The sequence below is a fragment of the Sceloporus undulatus genome, chromosome 4 (assembly GCF_019175285.1).
Source record: "Sceloporus undulatus isolate JIND9_A2432 ecotype Alabama chromosome 4, SceUnd_v1.1, whole genome shotgun sequence".
NCBI lineage: Eukaryota > Metazoa > Chordata > Lepidosauria > Squamata > Phrynosomatidae > Sceloporus > Sceloporus undulatus.
Window position 1 is genome coordinate 125,639,077 of NC_056525.1, and position 18,990 is coordinate 125,658,066.

The window sequence follows — 18,990 nt, forward strand, 5'->3', positions numbered from 1 at the left end:
ATATTATTTATACCCCACTCTTCAGCCAAGGCTATCACATAGATTTTTATTCTTGAGCCAAATTGTTGTTTGTAGCAAAACCAATCTGCCTGATATAGGTAATCAAACATACAAGGATTTTCCTTGGCTCAGCAACTGTCTTAGTTTACCACAGGACTCTTAGTTGCCATTTACCTTGATATTCACTCAGAGTGTAATTTATATTTCAGTGCTAGGCCAAGATATTTCAGTGACACATTATGAATATGAGGACATATTTTAATTAATATCAATTTTAAAATATCAATGAATGATTTATATCAGTGGTTCCCAATCTTCCTAATGCCGCGACCCTTTAATACAGTTTGTCATATTGTGGTGACCCCCAACCATAACATTATTTTCATTGCTACATGCAAATATGTGTTTTCCAGTGGTCTTAAGTGACCCCTGTGAAAGGGTCATTCGACCCCCAAAGGGGTCCCGAACCACAGGTTGGGAACCACTGATCGATATTAATATGAGAGCACTAGAAAATTCTACTCCATATAGATTGTTGGAATAAACAGGAATGCCTTGCTCTTAAGGAAATGTCATTAACTTCAGTGAGGTCTGCACAGGAGAGAATTGAATTCCCATGGGTCTGATCTGCCTTTACACAACAAGAAGAAATAAAAAAGAGCTTTTAAAAACACTGTCGCACACATACAAAGCAGCTTCATTGATTTTTCTTTTCCTTCAATGCATTTTGACATGAAAGCGATGTGAGGCGGTCTGTGCATTACTCAAATGACAAAACAATTGGGAGACAGACACACACAAAGCTAGAATGCAATTAGATGAGGTCAGTTCAAGCTGCAAATGAGTGCTACCATAGGAAACTGTGTCCCAGACTATACAGGGCAATTTAATTTATTGCATTTCTATTCTGGCTGATGTACAAAGTTTTCTGGATAGCTCACAAAATAAAAATTAGAGCACTGCAGTGTAAAAAACAAACAAAATAAAAACAAAAATTAAATAGTTTAAAGCAACAAAAATAAACCAATATGAAATATCAGCAGAGAGTCAGCATGGTGCAGCGGTTTGAGCATTGGACTATGACTCTGGAGAACAGGGTTCCAATCCCTGCTCAGTCACAGAAACCCACTGGGTGACCTTAGGCAAGTCTCACTCTCTCAGCCTCAGAAGAAGGCAAAGGCACCACCACCCCCAAACATATCTGGCTAAGACAACCCCATGTGTCATTCCCCCCCCCCACATGAGAGTTTGGCTTCAGACCTGTCACAGCTGTGCCTTCTTCCAGCTCAGTCTAACAACCGCCAGAACAGGAGTTAGGAGAGATAGTTCCAAATTTTTGGGAACAGTAGCTTCAGAGTGTGGGACAAATCCAGTCCCTCCCCTGCTGGTGAAGTGACAGGTTGTGGGCATGCAGTGGGGAAACACCTTCTTAAAATATGGTCTGCAAGTTGGGTGAAGCTGAGTCACTGGGCTTTAGAAGTCCTTATAGGGCCTTTCTCCCTTTCAGTTGCTGAAAACAAACTTGTTTTCTCTCTCAGCCTATCTCTACTATGAGATCTGACTCTGTGATTTACGACCATGATGGGTTTTTTTACTTCATTATCTTGCTCCTCTGGGACTTTGCTTGGATTTACAGTTCTTGACCCTGGACTATTTGTCACTGAATACTGCTTGTTCCTTCAGCTACTGCAATGTTGGGACTTGGCATTCTGTTACAGCATGAGAGCAGGATACCATGATAGGTTCATTTTTAGAGTAAAAAATGAAATGAAAACTAAACAACAACAATAACAACATACCAGCAGTAGATCTATAGGCACTACACAGGTTTTAAAGGTGGAACTAAAACCCCAAACAGAATCTTCATCTGGTGCCCAACACACCACAGTTGCTAAATAAGCCTCTTTGTAGAAGGCATTCCACAGCTAGGGTGCCACCACTAAAAATGCCACATCCTTAGACCCCACATGTAATTGAAGTTCTTGGAGGAGGGCCTTTGAAGATTATCCTTGGAATGAACCAATGTCATTGAGGGCTTTGAATGTTAGTTGTCATTTTGAATTGGGCCCAGAAGCAACTGCACATCACAAACCGCTGGCATAATATGATAGTATAAGTCAGCCCCTGTTAGCAATCGTGCTGCTCTATTCAGAACCAGCAGATGTTTCCAAATCATTTTTAAAGACAGACCCATGTGTAATGCACCACAGTAATACAAACAATGGATTAGCAGATCTTTGAATGATAGAATCATAGAATCGTAGAATTGGAAGAGACCACAAGGGCCATCCAGTCCAACTCCCTGCCATGCAGAAAATCTCAGTCAAAGCATACCCGACAGATGGCCATCCAGCCTCTGCTTAAAGACTTCCAAAGAAGGAGACTCCACCTCACTTTGAGGGAGTGTGTTCCACTGTTGAACAGCCCTTACTGTCAGGAAGTTCTTCCTAATGTTGAGGTGGAATCTCTTTTCCTGCAGATTTCATCCATTGCTCTGGGTCCTAGTCTCTGGAGCAGCAGAAAACAAACTTGCTCCCTCCTCAATATGACATCCCTTCAAATATTTAAACAGGGCTACCATATCACCCCTTAATCTTCTCTTCTCCAGGCTAAACATCCCCAGCTCCCTAAGTCATTCCTCATAGGGCATGGTTTCCAGACCCTTCACCATTTTAGTCACCCTCCTTTGGACACGCTCCAGTTTCTCAATGTCCTTTTTGAATTGTGGTGCCCAGAACTGGACACAATATTCCAGGTGGGGCCTGACTAGAGCAGAAAATAGTGGCACTGTTATTTCTCTTGATCTAGACACTATACTTTTATTAATGCAGCCTAAAATTGCATTGGCCTTTTTAGCTGCCGCATCACACTGTTGACTCATGTTCAACTTGTGGTCTGCTTGGACTCCTAGATCCCTTTCACACGTAGTTTCATCCAGCCAGATGTCCCCCATCCTATATCTGTGCATTTCATTTTTCAGCCCTAAGTGCAGTACCTTACATTTCTCCCTGTTGAATTTCATTTTGTTAGCTTTGGCCCAGCTTTCTAGTCTATTCAGGTCATTTTGAATTTTGATCTTGTCCTCTGGAGTATTAGCTATTCCTCCTAGTTTCGTGTCATCTGCAAATTTGATAAGTATGCTCCCAATTCTGTTATCCAAGTCACTGATAAAGATGTTGAACAACACTGACCCCAGGACAGAGCCCTGTGGCACCCCATTGGTTACTTCTCTCCAGGATGAAAACGTGCCATTGCTGAGCACTCTTTGGGTTCGGCCAGTCAACCAATTCCAAATCCACATAACAGTTGCCTTGCCTAGCCCACATTTTACAAGCTTGTTTGCAAGAATGTCATGGGAAACCTTGTCAAAGGCCTTACTGAAATCAAGATACACTACATCCACAGCATTCCCTTCATCTACCAAGCTGGTAATTTTATCAAAGAAAGATATCCGATTTGTCTGGCATGACTTGTTTCTCTGAGACCCATGTTGACTTTTTGTGATTATGGCATTGCCTTCTAGATGTTCACAGACTCTCTGTTTAATGATCTGCTCTAGAATCTTTCCTGGTATAGATGTCAGACTAACTGGACAATAATTGTTGGGATCCTTGTTTTTTCCCTTTTTGAAGATGGGGGCAACGTTTGCCCTCCTCCAGTCTTCTGGGATTTCTCCTGTTCTCCAGGAGTTTTCAAAATTATTGCCAATGGCTCCAATATTACATTTCCCAGTTCTTTTAATACCCTTGGATGTAGTTCATCTGGTCCTGGAGACTTAAATTCAGTTAAATTAACCAGGCATTCCTGTACTATCTCTTTACTTATTCTGTGGTGAAATTCCCCTATTCTGTCCTCTGCTCCATTATCCTCAGGTTGAGCACCCTTTGCCTTTTCTGAGAAGACTGTGGCAAAGAAGGTGTTGAGTAATTCTGCCTTTTCTCTGTCTTCTGTTAGCATTTTGCCATCTTCTCCACGCAGTGGCCCTACCGTTTCCTTCTTCTTCCTTTTGCTGCGGACATATCCAAAAAAGCCCTTTTTATTGTTTTTAACCTTGAGTAACTTGCAACTAGGCTTTCTCTGTCTAGAGAGAGCAGGGGTGAGCAAAGTGTAGTTGCTACTGGCAGAATGTGATTCCAATTCCCATTTTGGATCCCCCGGGCTTCTAGAAGAAATACAATTTAAAATGCTGTAAATCAGTGGTATTATCTACTACCAAAAATTGGTAGCACATAAGGAAAACCTTTTGGAGCATTAGCACTGGGCCAAGTACAAAATTGGGGAGAGAAATAGGGAATGCACATCCTTTGCTTGTGCACTGCAAGTTGTACCACATCAGCATCTGCTCTACACAGCCCAAGAACAGCTGCAGATAAGAGAGGAGACCAGTTGAGAGTTCCAGGATGTTTATGAAGGGAATGTTGTTCTTTCGCATGTGGGTGCATGCTGCTTCGGCAATATGTGGGAGCACATCAGCAGCTGCAATTACCTAAGGAAGTTGGGAGAGGAGCAGTTGTAACTTCATCAGCTGCATTTAGCCTTGCTACCAGAAATTGCTTTTATTTATTTTTAATCTTTTAAAATAAATGCACACTGCCTAATAGAGTCATCAGTCTGAATCAAGATATTCAGTGCCACTGACAATAAAGGGTCCAAGAGCATGCTTCAAAAAAAAAACTCTACAGTGGTGTCCCTTCAGTAAAGGGGGCAGTGCCTTCATCCCAGAGGTCCATCTGGGCCCTGGCACGGCCATTGTGCAAGTGAGAAAGCATTGCAATGCCCTTTCTTGCTTACCCAGCAGCCCTGCCAGTTCTACCAAGTGTATCATTGCACTAGGTGATATCTCTCTCTGTGGTGTCCCCTGGTGCACTCCTCACCCCTGCACCTCCTGTAGTGATACATCTGCCCTTCTAAAAATCTGATCCCTTAGGGCAAGCTCCCTCCCCAGAATAGGTTTAAAATCACTCATGTGGGCAAACTGATCCAATATCAGCACCTCCATTTCATCTATGCAGTGCTACAGTTTATCGCTCCTCATCCAATCCCATTACTTCCCCAGACATTGATGCAGAACACCCACTAGTTCACATGGATTTGGTTAAAAGGAAAGATAAAAGTGCTTGTCTGCTGCACCTTGTTGACACTACAATCCAAATCTCTGGATAGTATCTTTTAGCGGTTTCATTTAGAGGTTGAGAAGCCAGTGATTTTTTAAGAGCACTCTGGAACCCCATATTATGACTGCTAAGAAACTGAATAGTAATCCCCCTGCACCACCTTGTCAAAACAGCCACCTAAACAGGAGCAGAATCACCATGATGCAATACCTCTAACACTCAATTCAGATAAACTTATCTAAAAGGCAGTTGTATCAAAAACTCTTGAAAAATCTAGGAGAAGAAAGGGGATCATACTCTCCCTGCCCCATCTTAATGAAGGCTAGGTAACTTTCCATTCCAAAACCAGGCCAAGTTCTGAGTGAAATAAATCTAGATAACTACTTTCATTCAAGTGGGAATAGAGCTGGTTGGCAATCATCTGCTCGGGCACCTTGCTTACAAATTAGATACCAGCAACTGACCTATAGTTGTTGATATCTTCCAAATTCAAGTTATGATTCTTCAAAACTGGCTTTTTAACCACTTTTTTAAAGACTGTCAAGAGGACTTTATCACTTTTTGGGCTTAGCTGAACCACCTACCCATCCCCACTAGAATTTAACAGTCATAAATGGCCAAATTCAAGCATACCAGTGGTCAGCCAAAGTTGATCAAGAACTTTGCACATATGACAGGGCTTCTGTAATTGAATATAAGCCAATAAAGGAATTTGGGCCATAATGTGTGAATGAGTCAGTGGGAAAATATTTGGACAAGAGAGTAAAATATACCTGGTCATGTAGTCTTAATGAAAATCCTTTATAAAATGATGTACAAATAGTATATCGTCACTCTAGAGAAATCGGGCAAAGTGTATAAAGGAGTAGAGGAAGGAATAGGAAAAGGAAAAGGAGAAGGAAAGGGAGAAGGAAAAGGAATAGATGCTAGAAATGTGGAAAGCAAATTGGATCATTCTTTCATTTGTAGTGGATTTGTAAGAAGGTTAATAAGTGTTTGGTTGAAGTAAGTAAATGAGCAGAAAAGATATTAGGATTTAAAATAACTCTGAAACCAGAAGTAATTTTTTGTTAAATATTATAGATGAAGAGGATAAAAGAGGAAAGAAACATTGTAATCTAATTAGATAAATTGTACCAGCAGTTAGAGTGCTATTGAGAAGGTATTGGAAAACAAACAAACAAACAAAAATATATCAGATTGTATAGAATGGGTAAGAAAATTAGTGAAAATTGTGGAAATGGAAAAATTGATTAATTTAATTAAAGGTGATACAATAGAGAGCTTTTCAGAAACCTGAGGACTCTTTATAGATTTTAGAAAGGAATATTAAGGAGAAGCAGCTACTTATGGATTTGAGTTAAAGGGGGAAACAAGTATTTTACCATTCTTGTTGTAGAAAGCAATGCTGATTAATGAAGGTAATGAAACTTAATAAGTTTTTCTAATTTATACTGTTGCTTAGTTTATATTACAAATAGTATGTAAACCAAGAACCAGCCCTCTGTCACCTCTCTGTGACCATGATATTAAATTAATATCCAAAAGGGATGTCTTAGACAAGTAGCCCAAACAGGGGCTCCCCAGCACAGGAAACCAGCTATGCCAGGTTGATCTAGATAGCCAGCCTGGGAGAAGCCCAAAGCACTCACCCATGATGGGATCTCTCAAGATCAAAATCAGCATAATCCCTTGACTATGGAAAGGTGGTAGTGAGCTGGATTGGGAGATTGCTTATATACGGTAGACAATGAGAATTTCCTTCTGGGAATGAAACATTTTTGTCTGGGAACATTCACACAGATTGTTTGGTCGTTACTGCATATCATACCCCATTCTTCTTCCATGGGAAGGTCATTTAAGTCCATCAGCTTCTAAATGTCCTGTAGGTGCCTTGGCAGCAAGAAATTGGTCTAGTCTGAAATCGAACAGAAGCTCTGTCCAATTTCGACTTGGCACCTCAGTAAGCTGACCACCATACATGTTGTGATGACTACTGAGCCATTTTTAATTCAGTATCCTATCAATCAGAGCTATGCTTCGGGATAGCTACAGTATTGCCTCTTAGCCACCCCGTAATTTGCTACCATTTGCTACCTTCATTACTTCTTGTCTGAGTGTGTGTAAGAGAGTGTTTGTATACTTGTTGATTTCCCTTTTAATAAAACTACATGAATTTGTAAACTGCCACCAGAGTTCTCTGGGACTGGAACCATTGGACATAGGTGAGGTCCCCCCTTTCCGTTACTAAAAGCCTTCTTGCAGCTCCTCATTGAGCTAAAGTAATTTCCCCATTGAATACAATTAGTGGGTGCTCCTTCAGGACCGTCTGCAATTCTGGTAACAAGTAGCTGTGTTCTATGTCTAATGGTTCCAACTTTAAAAGTTCTTAGTGAGGAAAAAAATGTGAGGAGTATGTAAGTGTGTTATATGAAAGTACATTCTGAGAGAAGGGGAAAGATCATGTTTTTAAAGGGCGAATGCGGCTTGTGGGGATGTGTGTTTGTGTGAGTATGTTTTGTTTATTCTGTGTTGGAAACTGTAATTTAAAAATATTAATTAATGAAAATAATCCAATAAAACTAGGCCAGCTGGTTTTCTGGAGTCCACTACTAATGGGGTTATTTTAGCTATGACGTCTGTGTTATGAAGCTTATGGTTGAAGTGATTCATAAGCATGCGCCAGTGCGCTACCAAGAGTTTCCCAGTTCCCGCCCTCTCTAAAACACATGTACACTCATATACACCATCTGTTCTAGACTGTGACAGCAGTGAACCAGTCAGATACCAAGAAGATGTATAGTATCCTCTTTCTTTGTCACCATTTAGAACTACAGAATAGGTTCCAATAATGAGCTCTAAACTGTTTTTATATCAGAGGCAGCACAAGCCCTTTGTCTACCCATATTCTAGCCATTTGTCTGCTACTTTTGCATAGTGATCCCTGCTTTCTGGAAAAGAAATGTGGCAGCTTGCAATCCACTACCACTGGAGGTGGGCTAATCCAATAAATGTTTAGTACACTGTTCCTAGAGGACCCTGACCATTCAACTTCAGAGAAAGAGTGTCCTGAGTACAGGGAGAGAGCATGGAAAGGATCAAGAAATAGCAATTTCTTTAAGATATAGTTCTCCATGGGCCAGCCCCCATGCTCATGAAGGACTTTGCACTGCTTTCCTCATATTTGAAGGTCTCCAGCTATGAAAATACCACCATGTCACTGCCAGTTCTATAGGTTGAGACTGCTAAAAGAAACCAGGCCCCTTTAAAGGAGCAGGCCTCATTCATTATGGATGTGGGGCTTGCTATTCTAAAGTAAGTTATAACTCAGTTAACATCTGATGCTGTTGGAATAACAAATAGACACTCTTGTTTGACCCCACTATTACTTGGAACTTTTTGTGGTGCTAGTCTATGGTGGGAGTTTATCGCCCTGCTCTCTCCTGTCCTTTCCTTCCAACCTAGGCGTGGAATGAAAACCTTGGATTGTATTGCATGCCTCAGTGCCCAGACAGGAGGCATCCCGTACTCGATCTGGACTTCTCCTGCACCTTGCAAAGAACAGGAAAATCCCATTCTTTCAAGAAGTGCTGGAGAAGCCTGGATTGGGTATGGGATGCCATGATTAGGTATGGGATGCCTCCTGCCTGAGCACAGAGGCACGTAATACAATCCGTGTTTAAAAGTTTTCATCCCATGCCTAGCTCAGGAGGAAAGGATGGGAAAGGGCAGAGCGATAAACTCCATGGTTCCTATCTCCCTGAGGAATGTGCCAAATCCAGGCTAACCTATGGGAGTGGGACAGGCTGTGTGGTACTCCAGCACATCTGGTCACTCTGATCTTCAACACTCCTTGCCACAGCTCTCTACCTACCTCAGCACCTACTGTCTTAGACAGCCTCCCTCACAGTAGTAAAGCCAGCACTGTAGGAGGCACACAGGAAGTAGCTCATATTTGGCTAACATATTTGGTAGAATCAAGGCCAATGTTATCCAAAATGCCAAGGTCCTAGGAGGTCACCCACGATTGCTATTCAAATCAGGGAATTTTACTGGCTCAATTAAAATCAGCCAAGAGGCAACTTAAAGTGGGGGTCAAGCCTATGTATACCGATTTTGAGAGAGAGAACTCCAGATTGCAAGTTCCAAAAGAGTTTTATTTTATTAGTCACAGGTAATCACCATCCATGCAATATGCTCACTCGTGCATACATTCAATGACTAACAAAATGAAAGATAGCAGCAGATAGCGACCTGAGGGATTGTAAAGGGAGATACTGTACTGATTCCAGATGCGGAGCTCCACTCAGGGGATAGAGAAGTGGCTGGGTAGGGCTGCCTTCAGATCACGGCATGACCAGCAATGCTGAGGAGGCAAGCGAGATATGGACCTCAAGCAAGACGAAATTGTTGGTGCCTACCTAAGCATATTTCTAGGGCAAATCCTGTCCTGGGGCAGTATTCAAGATTAAGGGGTAGATTCCAGGGGAGAAGAATGAGAAGGGAAGTTGTGAATGGTTGAACAATCAGTGCAAATGTCCTTGGACAAAAGTGTATCACTCCTAAAGGGAAATGTACTTGGATTTCTGTTGACTTGGAAGCACAAGGTCTATCACCCACCATCACACTTATCAGTGAAGGGATTATGCAGATTCCAGTCTTGATCAATCTGTCCTTGGCTACATGCTCTTGAGCTCCCCCATACTGAGCCTCCCAGATCTCCTTCATTTTCATTTATATACCGCTTCATACTGAACTAACAGTGTCTAAGCGGTTTACAATTGTGGTCATTTCTGAATACAATAATGATCTTTAAGTCACCATCTGAAAGTAGACTTACATGGAATAATACCTAGGGACTTCTGCCACAAATTATGGTCCATGTTAAGTTCTCTCCCTTTAGCCTATGTGTATTGATCATGCTATATTGTGCCAGTTGCTGCTTGTCAAAATACTAACCAATCCTTGACTGAGGTGAGAGCAACAAAACACACAGCAAGACCATGTTAGATCATTGGTATGTCTTACTACATGTTCCAAAAGGCAAAAACCTGACACGGTGTATACTTTTCAATGACAGCCAAGATTAATTGTAATGTGTAGTTCTGTCCCAAGAAAACAAGGATTCAAAGCAGTTGACGGAGCTACAGGGGGAGAAATGTATAATGGTTCCTTGAAAGAAGTACTATATCTAGCATCTGCTTTGGAAATAGCTTTAAAAGAAAGCATACATTCTGGCAATTTCCTTAGAAAATGCCCAGAAGCATTAGCTACAAGAACAGTTCTTACCTTGGAAGATCATAATTAAGGTTAAACAAAGAAGAACAAACAAGTTAGGAAAGTTGTTGGGAATACCCTTGCAGCTATGTGCTCTAAATGCCCTTTTTAATATCATCTTGATATCAAAAATAGAGGGGTGGAGGGAGGCTAGGCCTGGGGTAACATCAAGACCACATTTTGAGCATTATCTAGCTAAAATAGTTGGGCATGACGGACATGATTGCTGCCTATTTATGTGAACTACGTTTTAAAATGTGGTGAAGAATCTGGTTAACTTAAATTAACATGAGTCTATAAATTCCATACGATGTTATATGTTCTTTACACAATATGAACACAGGAGGTTATGCAATACTGAGATCATAGGATAATTGTAATTTAAAATAAATCAGGAAAAAAAATACAACTCTCTGTGTATTTTTCACCTCTTCCCTGTGTGAAAGAAGAGAGCTTGTATTCTAATGGAGAAGTTAAACAGAGGAAACTACCTAAAATACATGGGTATTCTGTTTAAAATATATGTTATTATTAGGATATAAACAGTTGATGGTTAAAACTAAAAAGAAGTGATGATGTTAAAGGTAATGGTGAATGGTGGGTTATTTTAAAATTAAGATAAGACTGTGAGTGGTAGTGGCACAGGTGGCATGAGATACAACCTTATTGAGAACTAGCTAAAAGAGGCATACACTACAGCCATAAACTCCTAAAAATCCCAAAGAAGTGGAACGTTACCAGGAAGATTACAGCCAATGTTGTTTGGAGGAAGAGGCATCTTGTTCTTCCTTATTTCCCTTTCCCTCTTTCTCTGTTAAAAGATTAATATAATGAACATGTTAAAATTAAAATACTGGAACAGTAAAATGAGAAAGAGGAGACACTTTTTATAGAGAAACCATGTTTGTATATATTCCTTAATGTTTAAAGCAAGAGATCAATATTTAAAATGCATACTTACATTGTAGATTTGAAAATAGGAAAGATTTATATTTCCTGTAAAACGTCCAAGTCCAGGAAAACAGACGTGTGTGCGCATGTGTGCGTGTGTGCGCGCACGTATCTGGTAAGTAACAGATCTCTTTGAAGAGATTACAGATTTGCATGGCAGATATATTATAGATTAAGGGAGTGTAAAACATAGGAAAGGTATTTAAAGGCAAATATACAACCCTAATCAAAGAGGGAAAAATTTCTATGGAAAATGTGTTGACCATTTAATTTGTTTGCCCTGTGAGTGACAGAAAATGTCTACCATATCTCATTGTATAGCTTTTATAATGAACAATTGAATATGCCATCTCATAGATCTCTGGGGAGTCAATAAATTCAAACAAAAATGTTATCTCTATTCCATTCTGAGTGAAGGTTATCCTTGGATTAACATTTTGTAAATAAATAAATAAAATACTATAGCACTTTAAAAACTCTCCAGTTTATTACTGAATGGTATTTTATATGATGTGATTCACTTGGAGTGTATGAAAGCTCAAGACATTGGTCAGTGTTTAATATGCCATAAAACCTTGTGTAAAAAAAAACACACCCTCAACAGACTAACACAGCTACCTCTTTGGAAACATAATGTTTTGTGTACTCCTTTTCTACTGGATGCTTCTGATAGTGAAATTGGTCAGGGCTTAGTTGTCTGTTTCCAGTAACGTACTCATTTGCATGATTGGAATTCCATCCATAAATTGAGAAATGAGCACATAAGAAAGATATGATAGATGTAAGACATAGATAAGGAAAAGAGAAGCCATCAAAAAATGAACTACAAAGAAAACCTGTCCTGGAGGACAATATGGAATACCAGAAGGTTGTTGGTAGAGGTGCTTCCTTTACATTTATCTCTAGCTACCATAACTCACAAAGTACAGGAAAAAAAATAAGTTAGTGAATAAGTCAGAATTAAAGAACCCTTCACTACTTAATTAAAGCATTATGATTGATATGGAATCCTGTGGTTTGTAGTTTGGTGAGGCCTTAGAGATCTCTGGCTGAGAATTCTAAGGCTTCATTCCCATTTACCTCTTGATTCGCTTCCTCCACCGATTCCTGAAACCGGCTCAGCAAATAGTGTGATTCCACCTATGTTTGTACCGGTTTCAAGAACTGGTGCAGGAAGTGACAGTTGCGGCCTCCCAGCCATGTCTCCCTCTGTCCTTCCTGGCCATACTGGGGGCAGAGGAGAGGCCGGGCTGGAAGGAGAGAGGCAGGACGGAGGACTGAGGACGGAACATGGAGATATGGCCGAGAAAGCCGCTGCCAGTGGGAACCAAGGCAGATTCGAATCCGATTCAAATCTGTCTGGTTCCCACTTGGGCTGAATTGGTTTTTTTCCAAATAAATCAATTCAGCCCAAAAAACACCAATTTTACCAGTGTCTTTTTGACGCTGGTTAAATGGGTAAAAATGGGTAAAAACCACCACCCCCTTTCTGAATCGCTTCAGGGATTCGAATTAAGTGGGAACCATGGTGATTTAAACCAGATTGAGATCTGGTTTAAGCCGTAGTGGGAACAACCCCATAGTACTCCTACCTAAACTGCAAATCCCAGGATTCTATGGGATGGAATTATGGCAGTTAGAAGAATCATTGTGCTATCATTGTGTAGCGTGCAAGGGCCCATACACAATACTTAAATATGATCTGGATCAGAGGGTCTCAACAGTGGTTTGCAAACTACATTCGAAGAACAGTGAAGAATATCCATTGTTGGAAAGGAATTTCATTTAAAAAAAATTTGACCACCGCACATAACCTGTGCAAAGTAAGGTTTCCATCACTTGCTGCCCTCATATACAAATATAGAAGCAGGCTGGATGCTGAACCTGATTTAAGTAGAGCAATATTACACATTGCACCCAGCTTAACAGGACGTTGCTTACAAAGCCAAGGTGTGTCTATTACATTAGAAAGGCAAGGATATAGTTATTCAAATTTTAGGGCTACACTTGCAGCCTTATGCACTGGGTAAGACATATTGATCACATTTTGCCATTATAACTGGAAATGGGGAGAGGAGGAGCAGGCAGTATGGTTTGTACTTAGGGAATGGCTCCACAGTTCCTTGAAATGATAGCCATGTAGGAGAAGTAGGTAAAGGTCACTGTTGATTTTGAGTTAAAATAGATTTTAAAATTTCTTACTTAGGCAACATCTGTAGTTTGATAAGTGACTCCAGTAGTTTGCCAGGTTTTCCCTGTAGGCATTGCCGGGATTGGAATTAACTGGCTGACCTGGCATTCGTATGGCGTGTTTTGGGAAGGATTTTGAGTGTGTGTGTGCGTTCAGTCAAGAGGCCCCCTTTTACGTGCTTTGTCCTAGCAGTCATAAAAGATATTTGTAGAGGTTATTAAAGCTCAATATTTTAATCTGTTTTGGTGTACAGTTCTTGATAAGGTTTGTCATGGCACATACCGAATAAGAATCTGGGTTGCGTAGCAACAGCAACAGTCAGAGAATCGGCCCGCGTAGAGAGTGGTGGAATGAGGGCCCCAGAAGGGGGAATGACAAGCCTGGCTAGTTTCTCAGAGTCAGACTTTTGATGCACTTGCTGTCTGTTTACAAAGACGTCTCTTTCAAGCTAGACGTGTCTGTTGGTTTGTCTGTCTCAGTAGTCTGTGAAGAGGGTTAACCTCTGTGACCTAATAGGTGCTTATTGCAAAGGTGATTTTGAGTGCCCAGTTAATTTTGCTAGACAAATTAATTCCATTTCACTGTACCTGAGGCTACTACACTACAGCACACCGCTATCGTTTTTCAAAACCCATTTGTAAGTTTGATTGCATGTGTTCTCCACCTCTAGCCCCACATGCTGCTTTACTTAGATATTTCCTGTAACTTTGAGTGGACAACTAATATATGCAGATATAAGACATGGATTCAGTAATATTTGAGTTAACACCACAGAATTCATCCGATTTCTGAACTTTGTTTTTCACTTAACAAATCAGTTATTTACTGGATGTATGATTAGTTGCATATGGATCTTTCTCCTTGCAAATGTTGTGTGATTTTTTAATAATCCTATTTCTCTTCTTCTTCCGTTGAACAAGAAAAGTTCTCCTTTCAGTTTCAAGTCTGCTTGACCAGAGATTTATAGCAATAGTATATTCAAAATATAATGAAGTTCCATTAATAAAAGGTTCAATATGTTTTTTTAAGGCTTTAAAGCATTCACTTGAGCTCTAACATTCTGGGGGCAAATCAAGTCAAGGCTTGATTAAGCAGTAGATAAACTAAAGGAAGCATTCGCTTCTGAAGTTCCATTAAGGAATCGAACCCTGATCTTGAGAGTTGTAGTCTGAGGCTCAAAGCATTACACCACACTGGCTCTTTGGAAATATACTTTATTATAATTGTTCTCATGTCAGCTGGAGATATCTTATAGGTGGATAGTCAGGAAACACTAGCTTCGTGTACCTCATTGTACTGGAGATGAAGATGCATTGTTTGTTTGTTATGTCTGTTTTTGTAAAACCTCTTTTAAAAAAACAATGAAAAAAGCTCATTGAAACATTCACTGAAAAACCCACAAAAAACTATTGATGGCGGCCATGAAAGCCTTCAACTACACAATGAAAAAGTACTGTTCATGTAATTGTGGGGGACTTCAATGGAACAAATGCTGAGCACAAAGTCACAGCACATATTTAACTTTTATTTCCTGAATTTTCCTTTAAGATATAAGGAATCTATATCCTACAGTTGCCTCTTTGTGAGACTTCCTACCCCAGATGTTGAATGTATTCTCCCTACTCACATGTACTCTATGTATTTTATAACTATTTTAAAAAGAATAGTATCTTGAAATAAATTTTAGGTGAAATCCAGCATTGTTCACTTGTGGAATAGAATCTTCTTTTTCTTTCCAACTCCCTGCAGCATCTCCTTCCCAGTCTCCCATACTGTCAAAACATATTGAGGGTGCGAAGGCGGCTGCAAGAAGAGGACATCAAAATTTAGTCCCTGTTATCCAATGACAGATGCAGCTCCCTCAGTGCAGAGAAAGATGTGGACTTTCAAGTGGAGGGCTCTCTAGGTTTTAGTCCAAACTTTAAAGAAGCTATTTTGTCATGGCACATTGGGTCCTTTCAAATTTAAATCCAGACAAAAGTGGATTCACCATCCCAATGATATTTACTCATTTATTTATTTAAATATTTTTATTCTGCCCTGTATCATATGCTCTCAGTGTGGTGTTCAAGTAACATCAATTTAAATAATATGAAATATAAAACAATAGAAATAATTTCAACAGACTAAAGGAATAGTCAACAATTTAATACGCCAGAACATGCTAAACAGGCTAAAGCAATTTAAAATTATGGGCATGTACATTTTAGAAGACCTCAATTAGGCTCCAAAGGCTTTAATGGAAACCAATGCTTTTGATTGGGTGCTGGTATGAAGCCAATGCTGGTACCAATCAACTTCCCAAGGAGAGGGCATCCCATAACTAGAGTGCCACAGCAAAGAATGTTCTCTCTCATCTCCTCTCACAGAGCATCGCTTCCACTGGTGGGGCACTAAGCAGGTTCCCTCCAGGAGATCTCCACCCTCAGACCCTCAGACAGGCATATATATATATATATATAGAGAGAGAGAGAGAGAGAGAGAGACGCAAACTTCTTAGGGCTTTAAATGTCATCAGCACCTTGAATTCAGGACGGAGTGTATTGGCAGCTACTGACATGGAAACAGCCAGCTGCTACTGCATCAGTGAGAAAACAAGGTTTCACCCTTGATGCCTGCATTTTCCACCTGTAATACATAGGATCTTCTCCTTTTGATAGAATTATGTATGTAAAATTTAAAAAGAATGAGCAACTAAAATTCTTGCAGACATCCAGCAAATATTATTTATTAGATTAATTTATATTGCATCTTTCTCCAGACACAGGAGTCAAGGCAGGTTACAACAAATTACAATAAAATGTTATTTTACAAAATAAATACATGCTAAAAACACTGGGTTAAAACAAATTTAAATCACCATTTAAAAGATAAAAGCACAACACGTGCACACACCCAATTAAAAACTTCTTCTGCTGCAAGAAGTTTAGAATTGAAGGCCTGCCTCGATAAAAAGATCTTTGCAAGCCAGTGGAAAGCCAGAAGAGGGAGGGCCACGATCTGGAAGCAGCCACTGAGAAGGCTCTTTCGTGTCTTCATCAAATAGCACAAAATTGGAATTTTCCTCTATGTCATCCTGCAAAAGTCGTGATAGATATAATAAATCTGGATTACAGACCCTTACACAGCAAAAAGCACTTAGCCCAAGCACAAAGAGTGGAAAGGGCTTCATGGTTGCATGTACATCTTCCCCAGCTGGACTGGTGAGAATCACATCACTTCAATATCTGGCTGAAAGAAGTGCTCACCCACCTCAGTCACTAATGGACTGACTATTCTGGAGGCCAAAAGTGTACAGACTCTTGAGAAGGAGATCAGCACAACAAGGCACCAGCATGGTGGCCCACTTGGTGTATCAACCCTGCAGCCTGCAAACATGACTGTGGGTGATTCTTGGGCCCCAGTTTCTTTCTGAGACTCAGATCTGCTCATTTGAAATCCTGTCTCTAATTTGTATACTCAGATTTCTGAGGGGAAAAAATCTCTTCGAAATATCTTCCTTTTGACAAAAGATGAAGTCACTGTACAGTATATCCTTGATCTACTCCATGTACTAGTCCCTCACTTAAACAGAACACATGCAAGCCAGTAAAACCATTATTCAAAACAAAATGTAAATATCATCTCCTGGCAGTATGACATATGTTTTCTGACCTTATTAGCCATATCATGTCTTTAATTTTCCTATATCCCTATGGTTGCAATGTTTCTGATTTGAGATCAGTAGATTCAATGCTATATCCTACTTCAAATGAAATAATTTTAAATTTTAAATTTCTGCAATTGGTATTGTGTCTCTTAATTTTTTTTAATCACTCCTGTTATATCATATCAATTATATTGGGTCATGGCCAGATATCATTTTTGTCAATATTTTTGTGTTTTAATTTCCATAATGAACATTTTGAAAGTCAAAATCATATCTATCCTGGACCCTTAAATTTAAGGAAAATTAAATTATTAACAATATGAACTAGCAATAAAATTCTTTCTAAAACATGCAATTATTTAAAAGCATAAGAAATATCCTAAGACTACTGTGCCAGCAATCTAATAACCCCTTACTTTAATAGTGAACTATATTATTATTATTATTATTATTATTATTATTATTAACCTTTATTTAGAAAGCGCTGTAAATTTACACAGCGCTGTACATACAAGCTTTTTAAGTAGACGGTTCCCTGCCCTCACTGTGACTTTGTTTTTGTGTGCCTTCAAGTTGTTTCCAAATTATGCAGACCTTAAGGCAACTCTATCAAATGTTATCTGAAGCTGAGGGTGTGTGACTTGCCCAAGGTCACCCAATGTGATTTGCTCTGCATTAAATATGAACAGGAATATCTATGGGCCTGAACAGACAGGCCAAAATAAAACTGCTTCGCGTCACTTTGATGGTATGCTGTTTAAATGCTGCATGTGTCCTAAGAGGCCGGAAGCCATGCCTAAGGACTGGAGTGCAGCTTTGGCACAGCTTCTGGCCTCTTAAGATGCGTCTTTCATTTAAACAGCATACGTACCTCCAAAGTGACCCAAAGCAACTTTATTTTGGCATGTCTGTCTGGGACCTATTATACTTTAATAAGAGCCAGCATAGTGTAGTGGTTGGAGCATTGGGCTATGAGTGGAGATCAGGGTTCAAATTATGCTCAGCTATGGAAACCCAGTGGGTGATCTTGGGCAAGTCACACTCTCTTAGCCTCATAGGAAGGTAAAACAAGCCCCTTTTGAATAAATCTTGGCAAGAAACCCCTGTGAAACCCTTAGGTTGACATTAGTAGGAAATGGCTTGAAGGCAAACAACAACAAATACTTTAACAAATCAATTTCACCAGTTTATCAGATTATTAAGGCTTGAAACTGTAATCATAACTTTCCTTTTTTCCTTTTCACCTCTTTTAAAAAGATGTATTTATTTTTTATTACACTGAATATTACACTGAAGGATCATAGATTAATTAGTTTGTACATTACTTTTTAATGAATATTTTATTTATGGATAGGTACTGTATATAGAGAGATCTTGTAGCACTTTTGAGACTAACTGAAAGAAAGAAATTGGCAGCATGAGCTTTCGTAGACTTCAGTCTACTTCCTCAGATGCATTTGGTGGAGTGGAAGCCCAGTATGGCTATATATATGCCATTGGTATGCCATCTTAAAAACCTATTCAAGTACTGTACTCAGAAAGGGAGTGTGTTTAGCCAACCTATTATTATATTTTTCCAAGGTGAAAGTGATATTTGTTCAGAAATATTTTTCTTATAACTTCTTTCTTCAAGGTGCCTAGAACTGTCCCCTCATCATTCACTGTATTCTTTACCTAGCAAGCCACCTCTGTCTAGCTAGACATTATTTGCCATGAATGTAAAGGCTGAACAGGCAACTGTTTACCTTTACCAAGCACTGTTTCCAGGTCCTCAGGCTGCACTACCTGTAATTTATCCAGCAAAACAG